This window comes from Phascolarctos cinereus, unplaced genomic scaffold (assembly GCF_003287225.1).
Source record: "Phascolarctos cinereus isolate Bilbo 61053 unplaced genomic scaffold, phaCin_HiC Scaffold_2;HRSCAF=192, whole genome shotgun sequence".
Lineage (NCBI taxonomy): Eukaryota > Metazoa > Chordata > Mammalia > Diprotodontia > Phascolarctidae > Phascolarctos > Phascolarctos cinereus.
Window position 1 is genome coordinate 283,041,552 of NW_027555625.1, and position 23,231 is coordinate 283,064,782.

General features: G+C 41.3%; 1 long non-coding RNA gene across 1 annotated transcript in view; it reads right to left on the reverse strand.

The window, feature by feature from the left end:
- The window catches only part of LOC110207297 (uncharacterized), a 42,283-nt gene extending 20,131 nt beyond the window's left edge, over nt 1-22,152 (reverse strand). Inside the window, exons 1-3 of the long non-coding RNA XR_002324122.2 lie at nt 21,878-22,152; nt 15,051-15,239; nt 10,599-10,709 (exon numbers count right to left, since the gene is read on the reverse strand). This is a non-coding gene — a long non-coding RNA (uncharacterized LOC110207297). The remainder of the gene's footprint in view (nt 1-10,598; nt 10,710-15,050; nt 15,240-21,877) is intronic.
- Nucleotides 22,153-23,231: the final 1,079 nt, after the last annotated feature.

Genomic DNA, 23,231 nt, shown 5'->3' on the forward strand with positions numbered 1-23,231 from the left:
ATTCCCACAACAATCTAAGTGAAGTAGCCAGGTCAGTGATTATTATCTTCACTGGACAGAAAAAGAGGCAGAAACGCAGAAAGGTCAAGTGACGTTTTCAAGGTTACCCAGCAAACTTATGGCCAAATAGAGACTAGAACTCCTGACTTCTAGTCAATACTATTGCTGTTATATTGTAACTTCTGGGCACCAACTATGAGGTTCGTATTTGGTGTGTTAAAATAAAATTCCAATACAAGCATGCTCCCATGCATTACTGCAACCTGTGTCATTAAAATATCATAACTATACCCTGCCTTCACATCCTGAACGGACATGATGTCTTGGCCTCCCATAAGAAGAGCTCTTTGCTAAGCTCTGTTCCTGTGTGTGGTGCAGAGGAAAGAATTCTGGATTTGGATTTAGAGGTTCCGAATTTGAGAACAGTGCTACTATTTTCTCCTTAGATGACCTAAGGCAAGTTGATATAATTTCTCCAAGTCTCAGTTTTCTCACCTATAGAATGAAGTTGGATTACATCACTCCTGTGGTCCCTTTCAGTTTAAACAATCTTCAGATCACCTTCTATGATCCTATTAGGCAGGTAGGCAGTACAGTGGATCGAATACTAGATCTGGAGTCAGGAAGACTTGAGTTCAAATCCAACCTTAGACATTTATTAGCTGTGTGACCCTGAGAAAATAACTTAAACCTCAGTTTCCCCAGTTATAAAATGTGGATAATAATAGCAACTAGGATTATTGTGAGGATCAAATGGGATAATATTTGCAACATGCTTAGAACAGTGCGTGGCACATGGTAAGTGCTTAATAAATGATTATTTCCTTCATTCCTTCCTTCCTTCCTTCCTTCTTTCCTTCTTATATCTGAGTTCAATTCTGGTTCTGCTTTCTACTGTATTTGTGACCTTAGGCAAGTCATTTAATCTCCATAGGCTTTAGTTTCATCATCTGTAAAATGAAGGGGTTGGTTTAGATTATTTCCAATACCCATTCTAAGTCTGAGTGTTAAAAATCCCTCTGTAACATTGCTTTACCTAAGGACCATGGAACCACTTACTAACATCAGATAGACCATGCTTGATATAAAAAAGGGAAAGAAAAAAATTTGGATGCCCCATGGAGTTCATTATAATGGGATTTGACCTGTACTTGCAATGGAAAATGCATTCAAGTGCACAATCGTAATTCCTGGAAGACCCTCCAATTCATTAATTCTGCCCTGAGGACCACTCAGGTAAGGCTCTTGCTTAGCAATGCACTTCCAGTGTAAAAATGCAGGCTGTTGTCAAGAACTCCTAATATGAGGACAATTTAAACATGTTCATGATTGCAATGCAGGGCCCATTCCTTAGCTTATAACAAATTTCTTGCCTTCCTTTGATTTAATTTCTACCGTCTTTAATATGGGGAGTTTTCCACTTGTTAGGAAAGGGAGAGACTGGAGCTAGTTCAAGGAGTCCTGCCTGATTCTCATAAATACACCTTGATGATCTATTTGAATGGTTTACTTTGGCTAAAATATATTTTAACTGGTGGAAGAGTCGATAACAATGAAAAGAAAATCTCACTGTCTTCACATAAAGATTCCCCTGGAGGGTATTGACAGAATCATTATTGTTGGAAAGGAAAAGAAAGAGCATCTACTGTGATCCCATGGAGTGAGGGAGAAAAAGGCTGGGGAAACAGATCTATTTTGGTATTAGGCAACTTTATTCCCTACTTCCTCCCTCCCTGCTACCCCAAGCACAGACTTTTTCATATACCTCAACAGCCCTACCATGGGCAGCAGGGGTGTATTCTATGGACAAACAAATTTATTCTGGAACAGCTTTTGTAAAAGGCACCTGGACTAGGGAACACAAAGAAATAAATTAACAGCCTACTCAGTAGGATGCCCTGGGGATCCGTCATTCTCCATGAACCTGGGCTCAGCCAACCTGTGTCATAGTCCTGGACTACCCAGAGCTTTAAGAATGTTTCGGACTCCATCTACACTTTTCTTTCTCCCCTCTCCCCCCTTTCTCTACTTCTCCATGGGAAGCAAACAGAATTCAGAATAGTTTAAGAGCAAGAAAGTCAACAATTCAGTCCCTATCAGTCTGAACTTTGACCTGCCAGAAAATCTTCTTGCCCCCAACCACTGAGTTCAAAGGGAAAACGACCACAGTGGGAGGCAACAATCAACTGCTTCCCCTCTCAAGAGACCTTTCAGCCCAACCAAATCCTGCTCATCTCTAAGACACAGCTCCAAAGTCCTACCTCTTTTGTGAACCCTTTCCTGAAGACTTTAAGACCCCCTTGCTTTCCTCAACTATTACTGCATTTTTGCTGTATTCAATATCATGTGCTTTGGCACTTCGTTGTATAACCTTTTTGTATCAGTATCTAACTGGTTCATATTTGTGTATACTATGGCCTGGTATAGTCAGAAGACACTTAGATTGGATGCCAACTCTGTCACTTATAAAATGTGTAAGCCTAGGTGGATCAAGAAGCTTCTCTAATTTTCAATTCCCTCATCTGTAAAATGAAGATACTATCTGCACTACTTCACAGGGATGTGATGAGAAAAATGTTACAGAAATGTGAGAAGCAAAGTGGTGTGGGGGGAGGGAGCCGACTTTGGAGTCAGGAGGATCTGGGTTCAGGTGCTGCGTCTGATGTATGCTGACTGTGCAACCTTGGGCAAGGCACCTGAGCTCTCAGTCCCCCAGATGACTCTGACTAGGAGTTACTAAGCAGGTACAATGAAAGGGGGAGTTTTCTCATTGGGGGATTTCTCATGACAGTGAAATGACAAGTCTGATTAAAAAAAATTTAGGAAGAATCTTCGAGAGAGCAAGGATAGTGTCTCTTATTCTTCTCATATATTCCACAGTGCCTAGAACTTGATAAATATTTGCTGAGTGAACAGAACTAATGAATCATCACTTGCATTTCACAATTTCTCAAATATGTTCCAGCTTCTTCTTCCTACTCAATTCTTGGTGCAGCTCATGGTCCAGCAAAAGCACTTGCCTACAAGTCTCATGATAAACAATGAAGCAGTAAGTACCTACTATGTGTCAGGTACTGTAGAATAAACTCACAAAAATAAAAACTAAATAGTTCCCAGGCATGGCAGAACCTGCAGCCTGGAGGTCACATATGGCCCTACTCAAGAAGCATTCTACTTAGGGAAATAAAATGTCCATGTATATATGTAGATAACAAAGTACAAGATAGATGCAAAAAATTGGGTGTGTGTGAAGGGGGGAGATCAGGAAAGTCTTCGTGTAGGAGGTGGCACTTGAGCTGAGCCTTGAAGGTGCTTATAGATCCCAGGAGTTAGAGATGAGGAGGGAGTATATGGCAAGCGTGGAGAGACAGCCCATGCAAAGGCATGGGGATGGCAGACAGAAGGTTATGGGTGAGGAACAGCAAAGAGAAAATATTTTGGTTGAATTTTTGAGTAGGAGGAAAGCAATGAGGTATAATAAGGCAAGAAAGATAGATTGGAGCCAGGTTGTAAAGGGCTTCCAATGCCAAACAGAGGGGTTTGTCTTTGATCCTAAAGGCAGCAGTGAACCATTGCAGTACTTTTAGGCAGGGTCCTGATGTGGTCAGACCTATATTTTAGAATATATTTCTAGTGGCTATGTACAGGAGAGATTTCCTAGAGGAAAGGGATCAAGGCAGAGAACTGATTAGGAGACGGTCGCAATTGTCCAGACAAGAAATGAGAGAAGCCTGAACTACAATGGTGGCTGTGTGAGAGGAGAAAAACGGATGGATGCCAGAGAAGTCGTGAAGGTAGAAACAGTAAGATCTGGCAACTAATTAGATATGATTGGATTGGATTGGATTAGATATGGTGAACGAAGAAGAGTAAAGATTCAAGGATGATCCCAAGGTTGAGCACCAGGATGACTGAAAGAATGGTGGTGCCCTCAAACAAAATAGAAAAGTTTAAAAGATACATAGTTAGGGGAAATGATAATGAGTTCCATTCTGGACATGTTGAGTTTGAAGGGTCTGTGGAACAGCCAGTGGGAAACATGGTAAAGGACAGGAGCTCAAGAGAAAAAATAGGGCTGGATATAAGTGAGTCATTAACATAACTAATCTTGAATCCATGGAATTAGTGAGATCACTCAGAGAAAGAATGAAGAGAGAGAAGAGGCTTAAGGACAAAACCTTGGGGATATACCTACTATCAAGGGGTGGGGTATGGACGATAAGTGCAGAATGATCTAGCAAAGGCAACTGAGAAGGACTGAAACAACAGAGGATGAAGGAGAGAGAGCGGTGTCACAAAACACGAGAGCACAGAGGCTATCCAGGAAGTAAGGGTGGCCAATGTGGGCAGCTAGGTGGTGAAGCAGAGCACAGGGCTTAGAATCAGGAATACTCCTGAGTTCAAATCTGGACTCACACACTTACAAGTTGTGTCACCCTGGGCAAGTCATTTAACCCTGTTTGTCTCAGTTTCCTTATTTGGAAAATGAGCTGGAGAAGAAAATGGCAAACCACGCCAGTATCTTTGCCAAGAAAATCCCAAATTCGTCACAAAGAGTTAGACATGACTAAAAAGAACCCAACTGAACAACAAAAAGGGTGGCCAACAGTGTCAGGTGCTACAGAGAAGCCAAGTAAGGTGAAAACTGAAAAAAGACCATAGATTTGGCAACCTCTGCCTTGCTACCATCTCCTGTATGCCCCCATTTTAGATTATTCCTCCAGTCCAATGTAAATCCCTTGAAGGTAGGCACTGTAGCACTTGCTTGTATTTGTATTCTTCAGTGCTTAGCAGTGTCTGCCACATAGTAAGCACTTAATAAATGTTCTAGCTAGCTAGATAGCTAGATATGTCCAGGGAAATTTTTTTAATCTTCAGTTTGCTACCCTTTTTCCCTTGCCATGCTTTCTGTGACCTGGTCCCTGCAGCACCTCAGGTTGGGGTGCAGATGACTCTGGCTAGACCTTTTGCCTGGCAGAAGAATCATGAGGCAGTTACTTTCTCTAGCTTCCTGGGGCACAGAAGGCCATTCTGGTCTCCCACAGATGTTCCTTGTATCAATAGTAAATCAAAGGAAATATTTTCCTTCTCTATCAAGAGTTTAGTATTTTTGAATACTGCCTCTAACACATTATTTTCCAGTTGTGGGTTCTGTGCTGTGCTAGTCAATCTGGCATTGATTGGAACCTCCCTACCCCCTCCTCCATCTCCTATCCTGGGTTCAGGCCAATGAACTGAGCTGGGCTGGGTGTAAAAATCATTTACTGAGAATAATTGATGGACTCATTGATTGGATGGATGAGACAGGGCCCATTACTTACTTGGGAAATTAAATGCTTCCCTTCTCTGATCACTTCCTCCAAGAAGGCTAGGCTGGGGGAGGAATTTATTTTGGATGCAAACACAACATACCGCTCGTGTGCTCTCTTTCTCTCTCTCTCTCTCTCTCTCTCTCTCTCTCTCTCTCTCTCTCTCTCTCTCTCTCTCTCTCTCTCTCTCTCTCTCTCTTTCTCTCTCTCTCTCTCTCTCCCCTTGGAGAAATGTCCTAAGCCATACTACATGAATGAGAGGACCATAATTCTACCTTGTACTGTTTAAACTCTGACCTAGGGCAGGGTTATGCTAAAGAAACTATCAAAAAGCTGTTGAGACACAATGACATTCTTGTACCTTTCCCTAGTGTTATAGATTCCCTCCAAATTATTCATCTTGGGAGTCCAAAATTTAGCAGCTCTGCCTCTGTGGGGGAACCCCTGATCTTCTGGAGCCTATTAGAATAGCCAAGTAGAGAGTTAAGCATCCAAATAGACAGAGATGCTACAGAGACCATTTCTGAGAGCTCCCACTGACAGTGCAGATGGTCTTGGGCCAGATGGCTTTGGAGGTGGGGGGTATAAAGGGAGGGAGAGCATGAGCCAGGTGTGTGTTGTAGCAGCAAAGACAGAGGGAAGAGTTCACTTATCCCCCTCGATGCTCTCCCTTTGGCCTTCCCTCTCTGACACGAAAGTGCAAGGCATTAACAGATGTGCAATCTGGGAAAGTTTCCAAGTCTGTGTTTTAGAAAGTGGGGCACTTAACCCCACACCAGGGATGACTTTTAGCAAAATGGGGAATGAGGTGATGTTTGTCTTTAATGCCCTTCCCTGTCACCTTTCCAGTTTCCCCTACCCTCTTTCACCTTCTCTCTTTACCTTCTCAAACTCCCAGCTCTTCTACTGCTAACTTTATTGAGTTGGTCATTTCTAACCCCTTTTTCCATGGACGTTAATCAACAAAGCATTTACTGAAAGCTTAAAATGGGCCAGGCACTGTGCTGCTCACTGGGGATAAAAAAGAAGGGAGGAAGGAAGGAAGGAAGGAAACCAACATTTATTAAGTCTACTACCTTCCAGGTGCTGTGCTAGGTGCTTTACAAATATTATCTCATTTGATCCTTATGACAACCCTGGGAGATAGCCATTATTATCCCCATTTTACAATTGAGGAAACTAGGCAAACAGAGGTTAAGTGACTTGCCCAGAGTCACACAGCTAGTTAAGTGTCTAAGGTTAAATCTGAACTCAGGTTTTCTTGACTCCAGGCTCAGGGCTCTAACCACTATGAAACCTAGAGGCCAAAACTGAAAACATGATACTGTGTCCTCAAGAAGCTTCTATTCCATCATAAAAAATGAATATCTGGAGCTCCATGCTCACAGTATCTTATTCCTTGTTATGAAAGGCATTCTATCAGATACATTACTAAAATCTGATGAAATATCCCAATCCAGGTGATCTAGTAATAAGATCATTGAACTGAAAATTGGGAATCTAGGTTCTTATCCTGACTTTGCCATTCACAAGTTCTATCACTTTGAGAAAGTCACATTAACTTAGAAGCAGCATGATATAGTGTAAAGAGGAATGAATTTGAAGCCGGAAGTGTTGGGTTTGAATCCAAGCTCAGCTCCTTACTGCATTTGTGACTTTGGGTAAGTAAATTTACCTATCTCCCAGTGTTCTCCTCTCTAAAATGAAGAGTTTTGACTCTATCACTTCTAAGAACTCATACAACTCTAATTATGGAGAAGCATTAGATGAGATCATGATTATGAAAATGCTTTATTTTTGGAAAACACTATATCATTATATGAATATAAGGAGTTATTATTATTCTAGACATAAAAAGAGAAATTGCCTGTCTTTTCATAGTCTAAATAAAAATTTCTTTTTCAATTAACTCATTTTGATAAAAAACCAAAAGATTTGTGGAAGCAAGGAATATAAAACAAGGGAAGTATTACAGGTAGCGGCAATGGGGTTTTATTTTATTTACTCTTTAATAGCATGAGAAAATATTTTAAAAAATATACATAAAGTATAAATCCTGCCAAAATCATTTTGTCTTAGGAGAAAACAACCAACAGAGTATGGGGGTTGAGAAGGGTTTAAAACTGTTAGAATCATAGAATAATTCTCAAGAAGCCAGAACATTTTCTCTCATTTTACGATCATTTTCAAGTAACACCAAGATCTGCAGAAGAAAAATGGACCTTGGTTAAATACATCTCCAACCTATAAAACTAAAGGTCTTCTGTCTGAAAAGAAACTGAACCAGAAATTCCGCATCCCCATCCAATTAGAAGCCTATACTCATGCATTGATGAGAAATTTTCTGCCAGGAATAGCAGGTCAAATAAAAACCCCACATACCCAGAAATGGATATATTCTTCAAAAGCCCAAGAAAGATACCTTTAATCAGAAAAGGGGGATTTCATTTTCGTTACTGAGGATAATGATGCGAAGTTTCTCTTCAAGCTGTACAGAATAACATACAAAGTAGCCATGGGATCATCCTTTCTGGATACATTAAGCAAACCAGGGAATGGTGGGATTGGGAATAGGGTCCTTCCCCTGGGCTTTGGGTTGTGGTGCAGGACTGTTGAGGACAACAGTATCAGAAGGTTGGAAGGATGATCCATGGCTGCAACATCTCAGTCTAAGAAAGGCTAGAAACAAGAGGTGGGTCATTGAGAGAAAAAAGATCACTTATCCGAGCAGTTAGCAGAAGATAACAAGCAAATAGGAGCCAGAGGCAGGAAGTTAGTCTGGGATTGGAAGAACAAAAGGTCAGTCATGAAAAGGTGATGATATCCAAGGGGGGCAAACTGCAAACATGGTCCAAAGTCAGGCAGTAGTTTAAGAAACCAATGACTGAAACAGGCTTAAGCTTGTGCAAAAGTTCATATAGTAATGACTGATCAGAATTCCAGAGAAACACGATGAAGCATGTTACCCACATCTTGACAGAGAGGTGGCTGTGAGTACAGAATGAGACATGTTTTTTGTACATGGCCAATATGTAAATTTGTTTTGCTTAACTATGCATATTTGTTACAAGGGTTTTGTTTTTATTTGTCCATAATCTGGGGAAGGTGGTGTGAAGGAGAGAAAATAAATTTTTCTTCATTAAAAAAAATTTTTTTAGAAGTTCATATATACCTGGATTCATTCAATGAAGTGAGCATGCATACTAATGTCCTTCAGAACCCAGGTGTTTAGGTGCTAACTGCACACTTGCTCTGAAGAACTTCAGCTGTGGACAGCTTCTAGAGGTGCAAGAGGAAACAGCTTAAAGTGAGTCAGCTTTTTTTTTCTAAGTAAAGAAGACATCACATTCTAAGGTGGATGAAAGATGACAGTTTTATTATAATTTTTTTCTGTACATAAAATAAAATGTGCTTTGGAAGATTTTTCTGTTGACCTAGTGATTCAAAGGTGTGTGTGTGTGTGTGTGTGTGTCCAAGTTTATGAAAGTATGTAGGAGTGGTCAGGCAATCCAAACCTGTAATTCTATTAGGATATGGGATTCTCATTGTGGAAGACACCACATTGCCAAGACAGATCAACAACTCATTTGTAAGTTACAGTCTTATGTGTAGTTGATGTATTGGTTGTTTTTGCTAAACTTCTTTTTCTTTCTTTTTATCTTTGTTAAAAGGGACACCTCTTGGCTAGAGGAGGAAGGGTTTATTTGAAAATGAAGATGATGTCAAAACAAAATACAGCAATAATTTTTTTTAGAATAACCAAAAAAAGCCTACCCATCTTGGAGAATTGCTTGGGACATGGAGAGGTTAAATGTCTTGCTCATGGTCACACAGCTAATATGTGTTAGATGTTAGGAGCTTTGACTTTGTTATCTTCTTCTGGTTTTATGTTTCGATCTTCTTTGTCACCAAAGAAAGATTTTATGGTCTGACTTTTTTTTTCAAAGTTTTCTCATGATCCCAGTCAAATACTTGAGTTATAAACTCTTTCTTAAGGTAGGGGTCTGCTTCCAGTATGGAGGGTGTACTGTATCAAGCTTCGGGAGTTTTGTGCAGCTGTTTTCAGAGATACTTCTAGGGACCTGTAAATTTTCAGTTCTTCCAAGGTGGTATGATAAGGGGCGAGGTGTTTACTCCCTTCCTGGCCTGTGCTCTGGTCTATGAGTGACCACAAGCACTCTTTTCTGCCTTGGAACTGTGAGGAGGATTTTCTCTTTACTACCACTACAAGCTCCACCACGCCAGCACTCCTCCTCACCCCAAGACCACCACCTAGAACTGTGACCCAGATCCAAGCACAGGCAAAGCAAGAGAATCCTGCACCAGCAAAGAAATCCCTATAATCCTCTCTGGTCAGCCACTTGATTCCCCATCAGTCTGTGGGCAGGAAGCTCAGGAAGCAGCCACCACGCTGGGACTACACACAAGGACTGGGGCTAAGACCAAGCTTCCCTCTCACCATGGTCACAGACTTTTCATATTGACCTTCTAAGTTGTCTTTGGTGTTTGTGGGTTGAGAAGTCTGGAAACTGCCACAGCTGCCATGATTCAGTCCTCTGAGGGCTGCTCCTGGTTTGCTGAGGCCTGGTTTGCCTGCATGCCCATGCTGAACTGTGTTCCTCTTGGCTCCACCCCTAAATAAACACTAACATGTGTTAGAAACAAGATCTGAGACTAGCTCCTCCTGACTCTAAATCCAATGTATTATCTACTACAGCAAGCTTCTTCTCAGCAGAATTAATAGTAAAGTAAAATATTCTGACCAGGAAGCCTAGTAGATATTAAATTCTAATTCAATTAAATTCTAACATAATAATTTCAGGCATCACTGACAATAAGAAGTTGGAGGAAATTATACAATTATCCTTTATATTTGTGTGATATTGTATTTTTCTCATAGTTCATTTATATCCATTATTTCATTTAATTCTATCAATACCCCCTGTGTTAGATGGGGCATGGATCATTCCAATTTTACAGATGAGGAAAGCAGACCAAGAGAGTTGAAGTGACTTGCTATAGGAAAGGTTTCCTAATGGTTACAGCTGTCCAAATCTTACAAAGTGAGCCCCTCCTCGCTGGAGGTCTTTGTCATTGCCACTGAAAAGGGCATGATAATCTCCCTTATGACTCCACTTGCAATCCCTTGAATAGTCAGAATCACAGCTCCCTTTCTTGGTCATGTGTTGCATCCCCTTAGAAGAATATACTCCCTTTCAAAGAAAAAACTGCTTCACTTTTATATTTGTGTTCCCCAGTACCTTCCTTGCCCACTGCCTGGCAACTCACTTTCAGGCACTTCATAAATACTTGTTGACAAGTCATGTAGCTCTTTAGTGGTAGAGCCATAACTGGATGCCAGGCTGCTGGATTCCCCAACCAGATCTTCTGTTTGAATACCTGAGGGTAATGAATTAATGATATTCAGAAAGGACCTTCACCAAGACACAAATTCATTTCTTACTACTGCCCCCAAACAAACCATTTACTCTCCCAAAACCAGCTCTTATGGCATTCCCTAAATAAACCATGCTCATTCTCACCTCTGTGTCTGCATATCTGCTATGTAGAATACACTTTTCTCTACCTGCCCAAATCTTACCTATTCTTCAAGACCCATCTCTAATGCTACCTCTTCCACGAAGCCTACCTTGCTCTCCCCTGCTACGTTGTCATCATGATCATCATCATTGTCATTGTCATCACAGGCATCATCACTAGCATTTATATAGCACTTTAAGGTTTTCAAAGTGCTTTACATGTGTTATTTCACTTAATCTTCAAAACAGCCCTGGGAGGCAGATATGGTATCTTTATTCTCCAGATGAGGAAGTGAGGTTAAGAGAGGCCAAATTATTTACCTTAAACAGGCTCACATAGCTGGTGTCTGAGGCAGTATTCAAACTCAGGTCTTTCTGACTCCCAGCCCATTTCTCTATCTATGTTATTGTTATTGTTCCGTCATTTAGTTGTGTCTTCAAGACCCCTGGACCATACTGTCCATGGGTTTTTCTTGGCAAAGATACTGGAATGGTTTACTATTGTCTTCTGCAGTGGATTAAGGAAAACAGAGGTTAAGTGACTTGCCCATGGTTACACAGGTTACTACTAAGTGTTTGAGGCTGGATTTGAACTCAGGTCTCTATCCATACTGTTACCTATATATGGCCTCTCCCTACTCTGAACACCTATAGTTTTTTTTCTTTCCTCCTCTTTTTTTGTCCCTTACTACTTTCTACCAACTATTAGAATTACTTGTGTACTTGTACAATCTTCTACCCCACTACCAGTAAGATTTATGCTCCTTTAGGGCAGAGATTGAGCCTACCCATTTTGTACCCTAGCCTAATTTTGCACACAACAAGTGTTAAATATTTAACACAATTTTCTATGTCTTATTCTAAAGGAAAATGCTCACTGTACCAGGGGACACTCCCTTTCCTGGCTCACCATCACTGTAGTGTTCTTTCTGCTTCCTTCTAACTTATTGACATTACTTCCGTTTTAGAAATATCTCTAACCAATCTTTGTTACTGTTGTATATTTTAAGGCAATATAGCATAATGTTTGAGCATTTGGAGACTGGTGTTCAGATTCTAGCTCTATAAGGTGCTGTTTGTATGACCTTGTGTGGGGCAGCCAGGTGGCACAGTGGAGTGCCAGGCCTGGAGTCAGGAAGACTTGAGTTCAAATCCAGTGTCAGGCACTTCTAATTGTTTGATCCTGGACAAGTCATTTAACCCTGTTTGCCTCAGTTTCCTCATCTGTCAAATGAGCTGGAGAAGAAAATGGCAAACCACTCCAGTACCTTTGCCAAGAAAATCCCAAATGGGGTCACAAAGAGTTGTTCTGACTGAATAACAATAACCCTGTGTATGCTTCCCCTCCTTCAGCCTAAGTTTCCTCATCTGTAAGATAAGGAACTTGAACTAAATGTTCTTTTAGATCCCTTCCAGATCTAAATTCTGTGAGGTTGTATTTTCGTGGATACTCCCTCCATTGACCCCACATCCTCATCCCCTCATTTGAGGAACTTCTTGAATTGCTAAAACAAAATACTCATTATTTTTTTAGTAACATCACTCATAACAAACCTCTCTCAGCACTTAGCTAGCCCGATCTTTGAAAGACAGACATATAGCCCATCACCAATTCTAGTACTTCTAGCCTGTCTGGGTTGGTGGGACCTGCCCGAGCTGATGTTCTACTGGCAAAGTCTTTGAGAACTCAGGGTTCACTGCCATGGCATCACAAAGAATCTGTGGGGGACTATAATGGAGGAGACTGGAATGGCCCTCACTAGGAAAATTAAAATCTCCCACCTACCATGTACAACTTGGCATCATTTACACATGCAGATTAAAACTTCTCATGGATAATATTTGAGTTTTACACTTTCTAGTTTTAATTAGAAATGTTAATTAAACACATATGTTAAAGTGAGGGAAAAAATAGGTCCTGAAGAACTGGTTATACCTTAAGCAGTTTATTGTCTAATTCAGAACAATCATAAATGCTGTGGCAAATAGATTTCTTAGGAATTGCTAATGAACATGCAGGGACCTTGCTTTTGTACGATCCTGAGGACCCATGCTATGGGACCACCTTATCATAGAGGAACCTGCCTTATAATGAGCATCTCGGCACATTCATAAAATAACTGAACCCCCCTGAGATGGAGCCCATGACAGCCATGCCTTGGATTGAATTCTGCTCTGTAGTGAATAGAGTCAGAGCAAGAATCCATTATATGTAAACAGATGAGAGGCTAATAAAATTTAAATGGGATGGGAAATGTGCCTCCTTGGATATTCTACATTTCCATTCTAAGTGGACATAGTCAATTATTACTTATCTTGGCATTTAATTGGGTGATTTTTTCCAGCTTTGTTATGGCCCCAATCTTTATTAGATACTGACTTCCCAGTTATGATTCTAGTGGGGAAACTAATATCTCATCAATTTTGGTTGCTGATTTTTTGTTTGTTTTGTTTCCTCCAAGTTTTCCTAAAAACTCTGCCCTGAATTTCTATGCCCAGAACTGGACAGATTGGGGGTAATGTCTTAAGAAGTCAGAGCCAAGTCATATGATCTGTGCCTTATTGCCTGAAATTTCAACAGGCACCAGGATTAGAAAAACTGAACCAATAAGCTTGGAGTTTTTCCATGGAACAAAGAGTGTGGCCTTTCATCATTGTGATAGCTGCACCCTCTGGCCCTCTCAGGTCCTAATGCCAATCCAGTAATGCCAATCCAGTAATCCAGAATGACAAAAGCATTCATAGGAGCAGAAGGAGGACTCTCTGCTGGAGTGTGCCTAGAGGAGGCTGACCAGAACCTTGAGATCAGTGCATGTCATATGAGGATTGCTAAAAATGAGGATTACATATGAAAATTAATGAAGTTTACCTTGTAGAAGAGAAGACTAAGGGGGAGGGGAGCCTCTGGGGTGTGCTGGTAAATGTTTAATTACAGGTTCTCCAAAAAACAGCCAATGCCTACTTTTAAGTTAAATCTGTATTATTAGTATTCTCTCCATCACTTTCCTAAATCTAGACAATCAACAAAACAATATATCAAGTCCTGATTCATAGCATTTCTGAAGTATAAATGCTCACACTGAAGATCTAACAAAGCTGTACCAGCTGGTTTGAGGTGGTTCCTACACACCCCTGGGGAAGAGGAACTTCTTTCAAATATTTAAAGAGCTGTCATTTGGACATGGGGCTAGATATTCTAGCTAACACAAAAGAACTGTGGTGGAAGTTGCAGAAAAACTGATTTCAATAGATATAACATTTGTTAAGCGTGTTCCAGGCAGTTCATTGAGCAGATAAAAATATAAGCAAACAAAACAGTTCCTGCCCATAAGGAGCTTTCAATCCAATGGAGAAAGCCAACATATAAAGGAGTGCTTGAAAGATGGAGGAAGGGATTCTTACAGGCTGGTGTAGAGGATGGTGGAGGAGTGGCATGCAGGCCTGGTTCCCAGCAAGAAGATACAAAAGATCAGTGCCAGCAGGATGCAAGAGGAGAGTCAAAGGTCTTGATGGTAAGAAGATAATAATGATTTCCAGAGAGAGAAAAAACATGGTGCAAAGATGACTGGGAAGATTTAAGCTTGATGTCAGAAACATTTTCTAAAAATTTCAAGTATCTAAAAGTGAAGTGGTATACCTCATGTAATAATGAGGTTCCTGCATCACTGGAGGTCTTCAAGTAGAGGCTGAATGGGTGCTTGTTGGGGATGCTGTAAGAAGACAATCTTACTTAGGCATGAGCTAGACTATATAACCCCAGAGTCTTTTTCCTTCTTCTGTATTACTTAAAGACTCCCCAGACTTGGTCCAGATGTATGTATCCCTCTATCTGAAGTTGAAGTAAAGGTGGCAGAATCATAGGTTTTTGGGCACAGACATCAGGGAATCTAGCCAACAAGGTCACCATGGCCAGATGCCTTCAATACATTTCCAGGCTGTACTGAACAAAAAGACAAATAACACCTAGTCAGATTGAGACTTACAAATAATAAAACCCTTCTTGTATTTGTTGAGCCTCTCTCATGCTTGGTAATAACATAAAGCAAATATCAGTAACGCAGGGGGGAATTAATGCAAGAAAAACCACGGATGTGCTTTGGTGTAATTAAGCAATTTAATTAAAGTCCACTTGTTGCAGCCACATGATAGAAAGGATACTCCCCCCCACCCCTACAGTGAAGAGGGAGAATCAGAAGTTTACCTGGTATCAGACACAGCTGCTGGAATCTTGATATCTTCTGTCTTCTATCACTCCAGCCTGTTTGGCCTCAGCAATGTTTGTTTGTCTAAAAGCTGGGTAAGTCTTTACCAAATCAATTGGAAATTTGGTCCATGGTAGAATTGTGTCTTTGTCTCAGATAGTCATCTATCTCAGCCCCTTCTGGATCAACTGGTAAGTCAAGAGAAAAAGAGGGGAAGGGAATAAGTATCTAAAGCACCTACTATGTGCTCAATGCTTTTCTCCAAATACTGTCTCATTTGATCCTCACAATAACCCTGAGAAGTAGGTGCTGTTGTCATCACCATTTTACAGTTAAGAAAACTGAGACAGAGAGATTAAGTGGTTTGCTCAGGGTCACACAGCCAGTGAGTATCTGAGGCTATATTTGAGCTCAGGTCTTCTTAACTCCAGGCCCAGTGCTCTATCTGCTGTGTGAACTATCTTTCCTGCTAAAGTCCTCTGGTTTCACACACCAGAGTTGGAGTGCAGGCATGGCTCAAAATAAATAAGCAGTAAATAAAAGACACATTCCAAACCAGCAAATTAGAGAGAGACATCTGATGTTGTAGACAGGTTAGCAGGGCTAGGCAGAAGAAAAGAGAAGAATCTGGAGGGAAGTGTTTGGGAAGCAAGGTCAGGAATGAGAATGGACACAGGCAGGAAGAACTCTGAAAGATCTCTCACAGGTTAGAAAAGGGTAGTGCCAAGAAGCAGACGAGGGAGCTGGCGGCTAGTCTAGAGCACAGCTGTGGCAGCCAGGAGACATAGGTGGTGCTTGGAGTCAGAGAAGGTCATGGCCAGAGGGTGGCACAGTAGATAATCAAAGTTAGGTAGAACATAAATCAGGACAACAGGAAGGCATGAGAAGTAGATGAAATCAGGAGGGGGGCAAGGTACAAGTCGGGCAGAAGATTCAGAACTGTAAGGGAACTTCAGAAGTTATTTTACCCAAACTCCTCTCTTTATAGACATGGAAATTAAGACCCAGACAGGGGAGGGACTTGCTCAAAGTTGACTCTGATCAAGGTCCTGTGTAACCTCTGACATAGGCACATAATAAGAGAATAAGGAAGGGTCTGGGTGATATTCTGAAGGATGCAGCTGTCTCCAACCTTGTGGAAGTCATTACTGCCTAGCCATTTGGTATGTACTTTGTCTAAGACATCAGGTAGTTCTCAGTACATCTCCATAATAGTACTAAAAATTCACATTTGCATGATGCTTTATGATTTGCACAATACTTTCTTCACAGCAATTCTATGAAGAGTGAGACTGGGGGGGGTCCAGCATGTGGATCAGCTGTGTGGCTACCCATGCTGTCATCCTACACTCTATGCATGCCAGTGGAAGTAGTAGTAAAGGCATTATTTTCTTCATTTCACATGTTATGAAATTAAATCTCTTAGAGATTAAATGCCTTGTCAAGAATAATAGAGCTATCAAATATTTTCAGGGAGTGGGGGAAGGGAAGGAGGGAGAAAAGGAACTCAAACCCAGGCCTCCTGACTGAGTCCAATGTTCTATCTAACCCACCACACTCTCTCAATACAATTCAATTCAACAAGGATTTATTAAGCACTCAGGTACCAGGCACTGTATGAAAGGCTGGGGAAACAAGGACAAAATCAAAAACAGGTCTTGCCCTTCAAAGTGATATTGAGCATAGAGGACCCATACATAGAGGGAAAGCCACTGAGGAAAGCTCATGTAGCAATGGGACATGTAATACGACCTGATAATGCTCTGAAATAAGAATGTCTCACTTGAGTCTTTTACCTTTCCTCTTTCCAACAAATAGTTCAGCATCTAGAGTAGAGTAAGCCAACCTAAACACTAGTCAGTTAGTAAACTTTTTTAAAAATTTTATTATTTTTTTCTTGCTAGGCAATTGGGGTTAAGCGAGACTTGTCCAGGGTCACACAGCTAGTGAGTATCATGTGTCTGAGCCTGAATTTGAACTAAGGCCCTCCTGCCTCCATAGCCATTGCTCTATCCACTCAGTTAATAAACATTTATTAAGCACCTGCCATGTGCCAGACACCGTGCTAAGTTCTGGGGATATAAAGAGAAGCGAAAGACAGTCTCTGACCTTGAGGAGCTCACTGTTGAATGGAGGAGATAACCTGTAAACATTGTTATATTCAAGATACGTAGGAGATTATTAACAGAAGAAAAGGGCTACAATTAAGAGGGATGGGAAAGTCTTATAGAAGGGGAGATTTTAGTTGGTACTTCATCTCAGAGGCTTGGGTTCTTGTTCCTTCTGTATGCTTCCTATGGGCAGCCTCAAGCTGGAGAGATGCTGGTACCCTCCTTAGAACTATTTACAGCAGCTGTTGCATTCCTGCACTGGAAATCGACTCCCAGCTCCTCTTGATTATGGTCAATCGTCACTACCTGTATAACTGGGAAAGTCACTTGAACTCTCAGGTCCTCCATTTCCTCATCTGTAAAATGATGAGGTTGAACCAGAATACTTCTAAGATCCCTTTCAGCTCTAAATGTATGCTCATCCTATTTTGTGTGCCTATTTTTCTGTGCCCAGGGACCTAGATTCTAACACTGCTTGGCTATAATTTCTTTTCTCACTACAAAAATCCTAGAAGGAGTCAAGAGACTTGGATCTTTGTCTTTGCTCTGCCTCTGACCTTGGGCAGCTGACTTTCTTTGTCTGAGATCATTTCCTTCTGTAAAATAAGATTGATACTAAATGATCTCAAAGCTTCCTTCTAGCAGCATATATTCCATTTTGAGTGCTAGGTCACTGTGCTTTTTTAGGATTTTGCATACTTAATGGGCATTCTTGATGGCATGGGCTCAGAGGGATCCAAGATGGTGGGTAAGCTAGGGCTGAAGTGGGAAACTAGTCTTCACCTGTCTGTTGACACCTCTTACCATGGCTTACATTTACACAGTGGAGTTCAGCCAGAGTTACAGTGAAATCCCATATATTTTATTTTCCTTTAAAGAGCCAGTCCCAACTATAAAAATATCAGGAGAAATAGCACTTATCTCCCAGGGTTGTTGAGAGGATCAAATGAAATAATATTTGTAACATGCTTAGCACAGTGCCTGGTATGGAGTAGATGATTAATAAATAATTGTTTCCTTCTTTTATTGTTCACAAACATTCTCATCTCCATGATCCCATTTGATCCTCAAAATAATATAGGCACATAGTCAGATAGGTATATTGAGGTGTTGTTTTTTTTTTACCCTCCATTTACAGATGAGTAATTTGATGCCCAGAGATGTTAAGGTGAATACTTATCTCATTTCACTAGGAAAGATTAGGGCTGGACTCAGACTTGGGTTTCTTCTGCTTTCCAGTCTAATGCTCTCTCTGCTGTACAATCCTGCCTCTTGGCTTTACAATTTTCTCCAGGGAAAGCCCAGAAGCTTGATATTTAATTAATAGGGTTATGACACAAGCTGGAGAAATTCAGAGCTAAGGTTAGAAAGATCATAATGCATGCCATTGAGTTGTATGAATATGTATGTGTTTATGTGATGTTAGGGGAAGGCAAGGGAAAGCTTTTGTTTCCAAAGAAATGGGAGTTAACAAGGAGGTTGGGTGTGCCTTTATTTTTCTTTTTGTCAATGCCCTGGTGTTTGTCAGGTCATATCACAACTAATCCCATTGCTACAAGAGCTTCAAATAAATTTCAGTCATCATAGTATAGGAAAGAGTGCTGTGTCCCTGGGAGTCAGAAGACCTGGATTCAAATTTCTTGTTTAAGCTATTGCAATCTCTCTGAGCCTTATTTCCATCAGTAAAATAAGGTTGTTGAGCTGAATGAACTTTAAGATGTTTTCTAGTTCTAAATCTCTGACCCTATATACTTAGTTTCTACGTGGTACATTAGCCAAATAGAAAATGAATGCAAATGATCCCAAGCACCTCAATGGTTAATGTAGCAGTCACAAATAATCTTTGAAAGTCACCCCAAAGCTGGGGGTATGGGGGGAACAGACAAGAGAAACATTTTTCACGAAGATTTTGGGAAGATTGAATATATGGGTATAAAAATCTCAGAGTTGAAAGGGAGAAGTTTTGGCCACAAATCTTTGAAGGCTAGTATCCATTTGGCAGGGTGCCATAATCCAGGCAAGCATTTTTGCCTTGAGACCCTAGGTGAAAGGCAAACTGAAAGCTTGCACTGCCTTCAGCCAGGGAGGCCTGCAGACTGCTTTTCTGTGTGCAGCCAAAAGACCATTTAGCTGCGAATGGGTTTTTTAACCACCCGAAATGGTTATGACTACACCATTTGATTGAATTTGGGCTTGTTAGTTCTAAGGAGCCTTTAAAAAATAGAGTATTATGGAAAGGCATGCAACTGTGCAGAGCCTTTCTGATGTAACTGTACATCTCCTGGTACATTCATCCAATGGCATTTAAGGCTCATTAAATTTTGAATCCCATGTCACCTGCCTTTGGCTTAAAATAGTTTTGTATGTGCCTTTTGTCTCTTGAAATCCATTTTAATGGAAATTGTGTCTATTCACCTCTCTGTTCTCTTTCTTTTGCTATCAACACTGCTCTTCAGTAGCTCCAAACATAGAATTATTCATCATAAGAATTCCGTGTCATTACCAGGAATGTTTCAGGCTTTAGCTGATGTAAACATCTGATAGTTAAAAATTCAGGGAGCTCCATCCAAAGCCTTCCTCCCCTTTTTTCTTTGACTGCAGAAGATGAGTCTTTTCTGACCACTGACTGACTCACTCAGGCTCCACACCTTGCCCCTACCACACTTCCAATTTTCTTTTCCGTCAATCACATCACCAAGTGGTGTCTCATCCCAGCATGATTCCCAGTTCATTTAAGTGAATTTGAAGCGGATCCAATGGGAGCCCTCCTTCCTGAAAATAAGAAACATACCTGTTCCACAATGACAACGGACTTCACCTGGAGCTTTGGGGAAAGACTTTGCTTACAGTTGGTGGCACCAATATTTTACAAATGTCAGCCCTGGGGTAGACTTGATGGCTATAAAGGTTTGCTGCTTTACAACGCAAATCATCTTTTCCTCTCATAATAACTGTTAAGTTTCCTCAAAGCTTATGTGCCTCAAAGCTAACTTTGCAATAAGGTAACACCTGCAAAGTATTAAGTTAGGGCAGAAGCTGTAAGATGCAGCACAAGAAATGTCAGTTCTCATTAGGCAGCATATATATCTGCCTGCACAGTAAGTGGCTTAGAGACCAACAAGGAAAATGGCAGAGAGTTTGCTTGGGCTTATGTGGTTCATACAAAGAACTTCTTCCACAATGGGCATCTTCCTCTGGGGTGCTTGCTTTCTCGCTTTTGGAACTGGGAAGGGTTTGTGTGAAATATTCTGGGTGGAAGAAACTGGAAAGTGTTTTTTTTCTACCTCCTTGGTAGGAGGCTCAGCTAATTGTTTGCTGACACAGCTGAACAGTCATAAAATGTCATAAAGAGTAAATGACTTGATAATGTAAAACAGTAATTAGGATGGGGCGCATGCTTATGCTATTTACATATTTTAACACTTTGATATTAACATGTCATCCCTAATAGTACATAAATGAACCATCCTTTGTGCAATTTATCCTGCTCTGCATGAGACAGGCAGCCCCTTGAAGGAATTATATGTTTTCTTCCTTCTCCTCACTAGGCATCATCTTCCCCAAAATCTAGCCTGGGAGCAGAAGATCTCAGATCTGTGTTGGAGGGAGGCTTAGAGATCATCGAATCCAGCCTTCTCCCTCAAACCTAGAGAACTAAAGTGCTTCCACCAAGATCACACAGGCAATAATGAGCAGAAGTGAGATTTGAGTCCAGGTCCTGGAACTCCAAATCCAGTAAATTGTTCTATTTCCTACCTGTCTTCTAGGTTTGTCCCACCTGTAGGCAGAGCTAAGGGGCTCTCCCATTCCCCAGCAGAGCCCTGGGCTATGGTGCTTTGGGAAAAGGTGAGGAGGGAGATAGTACATTGGAGAGCTCACCATGGTCTGACCAGAGGGAGAGGCACAGTCCAAAGAGGGAATTAGTTATTGTGCTCTCACTGGACTCTATTGATATAAGCTAACCTCACCTGTTGAGAAACGTGAGGTCTATCCCTGTACAGATACTATTCTAGATGTGATTTCCAACTCTACAGGAGTTTTGTTGTTTTTCAGTCATTTCAGTCATGTAGACTCTCCATGACCCCATTTGGTATTTTCTTTGCAGAGATACTGGGATGGTTTACCATTTCCTTCTCCAGCTCATTTGCTAGATGAAGAAACTGAGGCAAACAGGGTTAAGTGACTTGCCCAGGATCACATAGCTAGTAAGTGTGTGAGGCTAGATTTGAACTCATTTCCTCCTGACTTTAGGCCTGGCATTCTATCCACCTAGCTGCCTACAGGAATTTAGGTTTCAATTTTACTCAACATATACCAGTAGTGAAGTATTATTTTTATACTAATTAATTCATACTAATTAAATCCATACTAATGAAGTATTAGAAATGGAAGTGGCTTTAGGATCATATAGAACAAACTCCTTATTCATAGATAGAAGTCAGAGTGGAGCCATGGAAGGAATCCTGGCCTCTGGAATTAAAAAGTCCCACCTCTTTAACTATTTATACAATTTTTGGCAAGTTACTTAACCTTCCAGGGCTCCAGTTCCCCATCTGTAAAATGAGGGGGATGGGCTAGATGTTCTCTGAGGTTTCTTTCAGCCCTGGATTTATGTTCCTTGGGGCTTGTACGTAGTAAGTATGCGACAAATATTTTTTGAATGAATACACTTTACAGATGAGGAAACTGAGGCCCAAAGAGGAGAAGTAACTTACTTGAGGTCACACTTCAAGTTGATATAAACCAGACCAGAACCAAGTTCTTCTAAATTCCAATCCAAGGTGGGTTTTTTTTTTCATGACGTTCCCCCTTTTGCTCTTCTACTTCCTCCTTTGTATCTTGTCCCAGAGTAGTTCCAGCCTTCCAAATCTGGTACCTATTGTTATCTTCCATGTGTATGAAATGTGCTCCAGTTACCAGCCAGGCTGGTGCATCCTGATGCAGCTCATTCAGCTTATTCTGAGCAAGCGGGTGGGCGCCACGATCCACAGGGGGGAGTGGGAGGGTGTGTGCTAGGGGTGGAGGAGAGGGTTATTCAGGATCACAGAGTACAATGCTGAGGCTGTTGCCAGGCAACCAAAGGGAGCCATGTCAGGAAGCAACCCCAGGTGCAAATAGATAAACAGGAGCAATGAGGACAACAGAAAGTGTCAGGTGAGGGGGGAGTGGAGCCTGATGGAGCCAGATGCAATGCTAGAGACCCTGCTCTCCCTACAAAGCATTCCTCAAAGCTGGAAATGGGAAAATATGTGTTAAGCTGCTATCTCCGAGAGCAGGCTAGGAGAATGTTTTGGAAGGGTCTGAGTGTGCCCAGCCTCAGCTGCTGGGAATCCAAGGGGCTCCTACGAATAACTGAACAAAGCATCTCTGCAGTTGGCCTTCTACCATGTCTGTATTTCCCACTCTTGGAGTTCTGTTCCTGAGGATCAAGCGCTGCTTCTCCAGGACCCTCGGATAAAATGTAGCAGCCTCCAGGCTAGGTAATCCGTTCAGCCTTCACCCCATGAGCATTAAAATACAGGTTAATGACTCACAATGTCACCTGTTCTTCAGCAGCACCTGATCATAGCATGGAGGTGACCCTGGGTTCTGGAAAGCTATGCCAATACCAGGAGATGCCTTGGGGGCCACTGAGAGCAAAAGGAAACGGCTGGCTGGTTTGGCTATTAAGCACCTAGCATAGGCCCTTGCACAGGGGAAGAACTAATAAATGTGAATTGAATCAAATTCATTGGATTCTATTATGTGATACTATCTGAGCAAAAATACCCCATAGTAATTCCCATGTGTCATTGCCATCAGCCAGAATCTTTCATTAATTCATTCAACAAACATTTATTAAAGGCCTACAATGTGCAAAGCCTGAAATAATCAGGCACGACCTACGTAGAATATCAGGATACACCCCAAGCTAGAGCATCAGTCCAACCTTCACGGATGACAGAAGCTGTTGCCCAGTAAGTAAAATGGGGGAGATGGCACAGATGGCCTCAGGAGTCTCTTCCAGCTCTAGGTCTAAGATTATATTATCCTATTATCTTATGACTTTGTCTCCAAGAAATTAGAGTA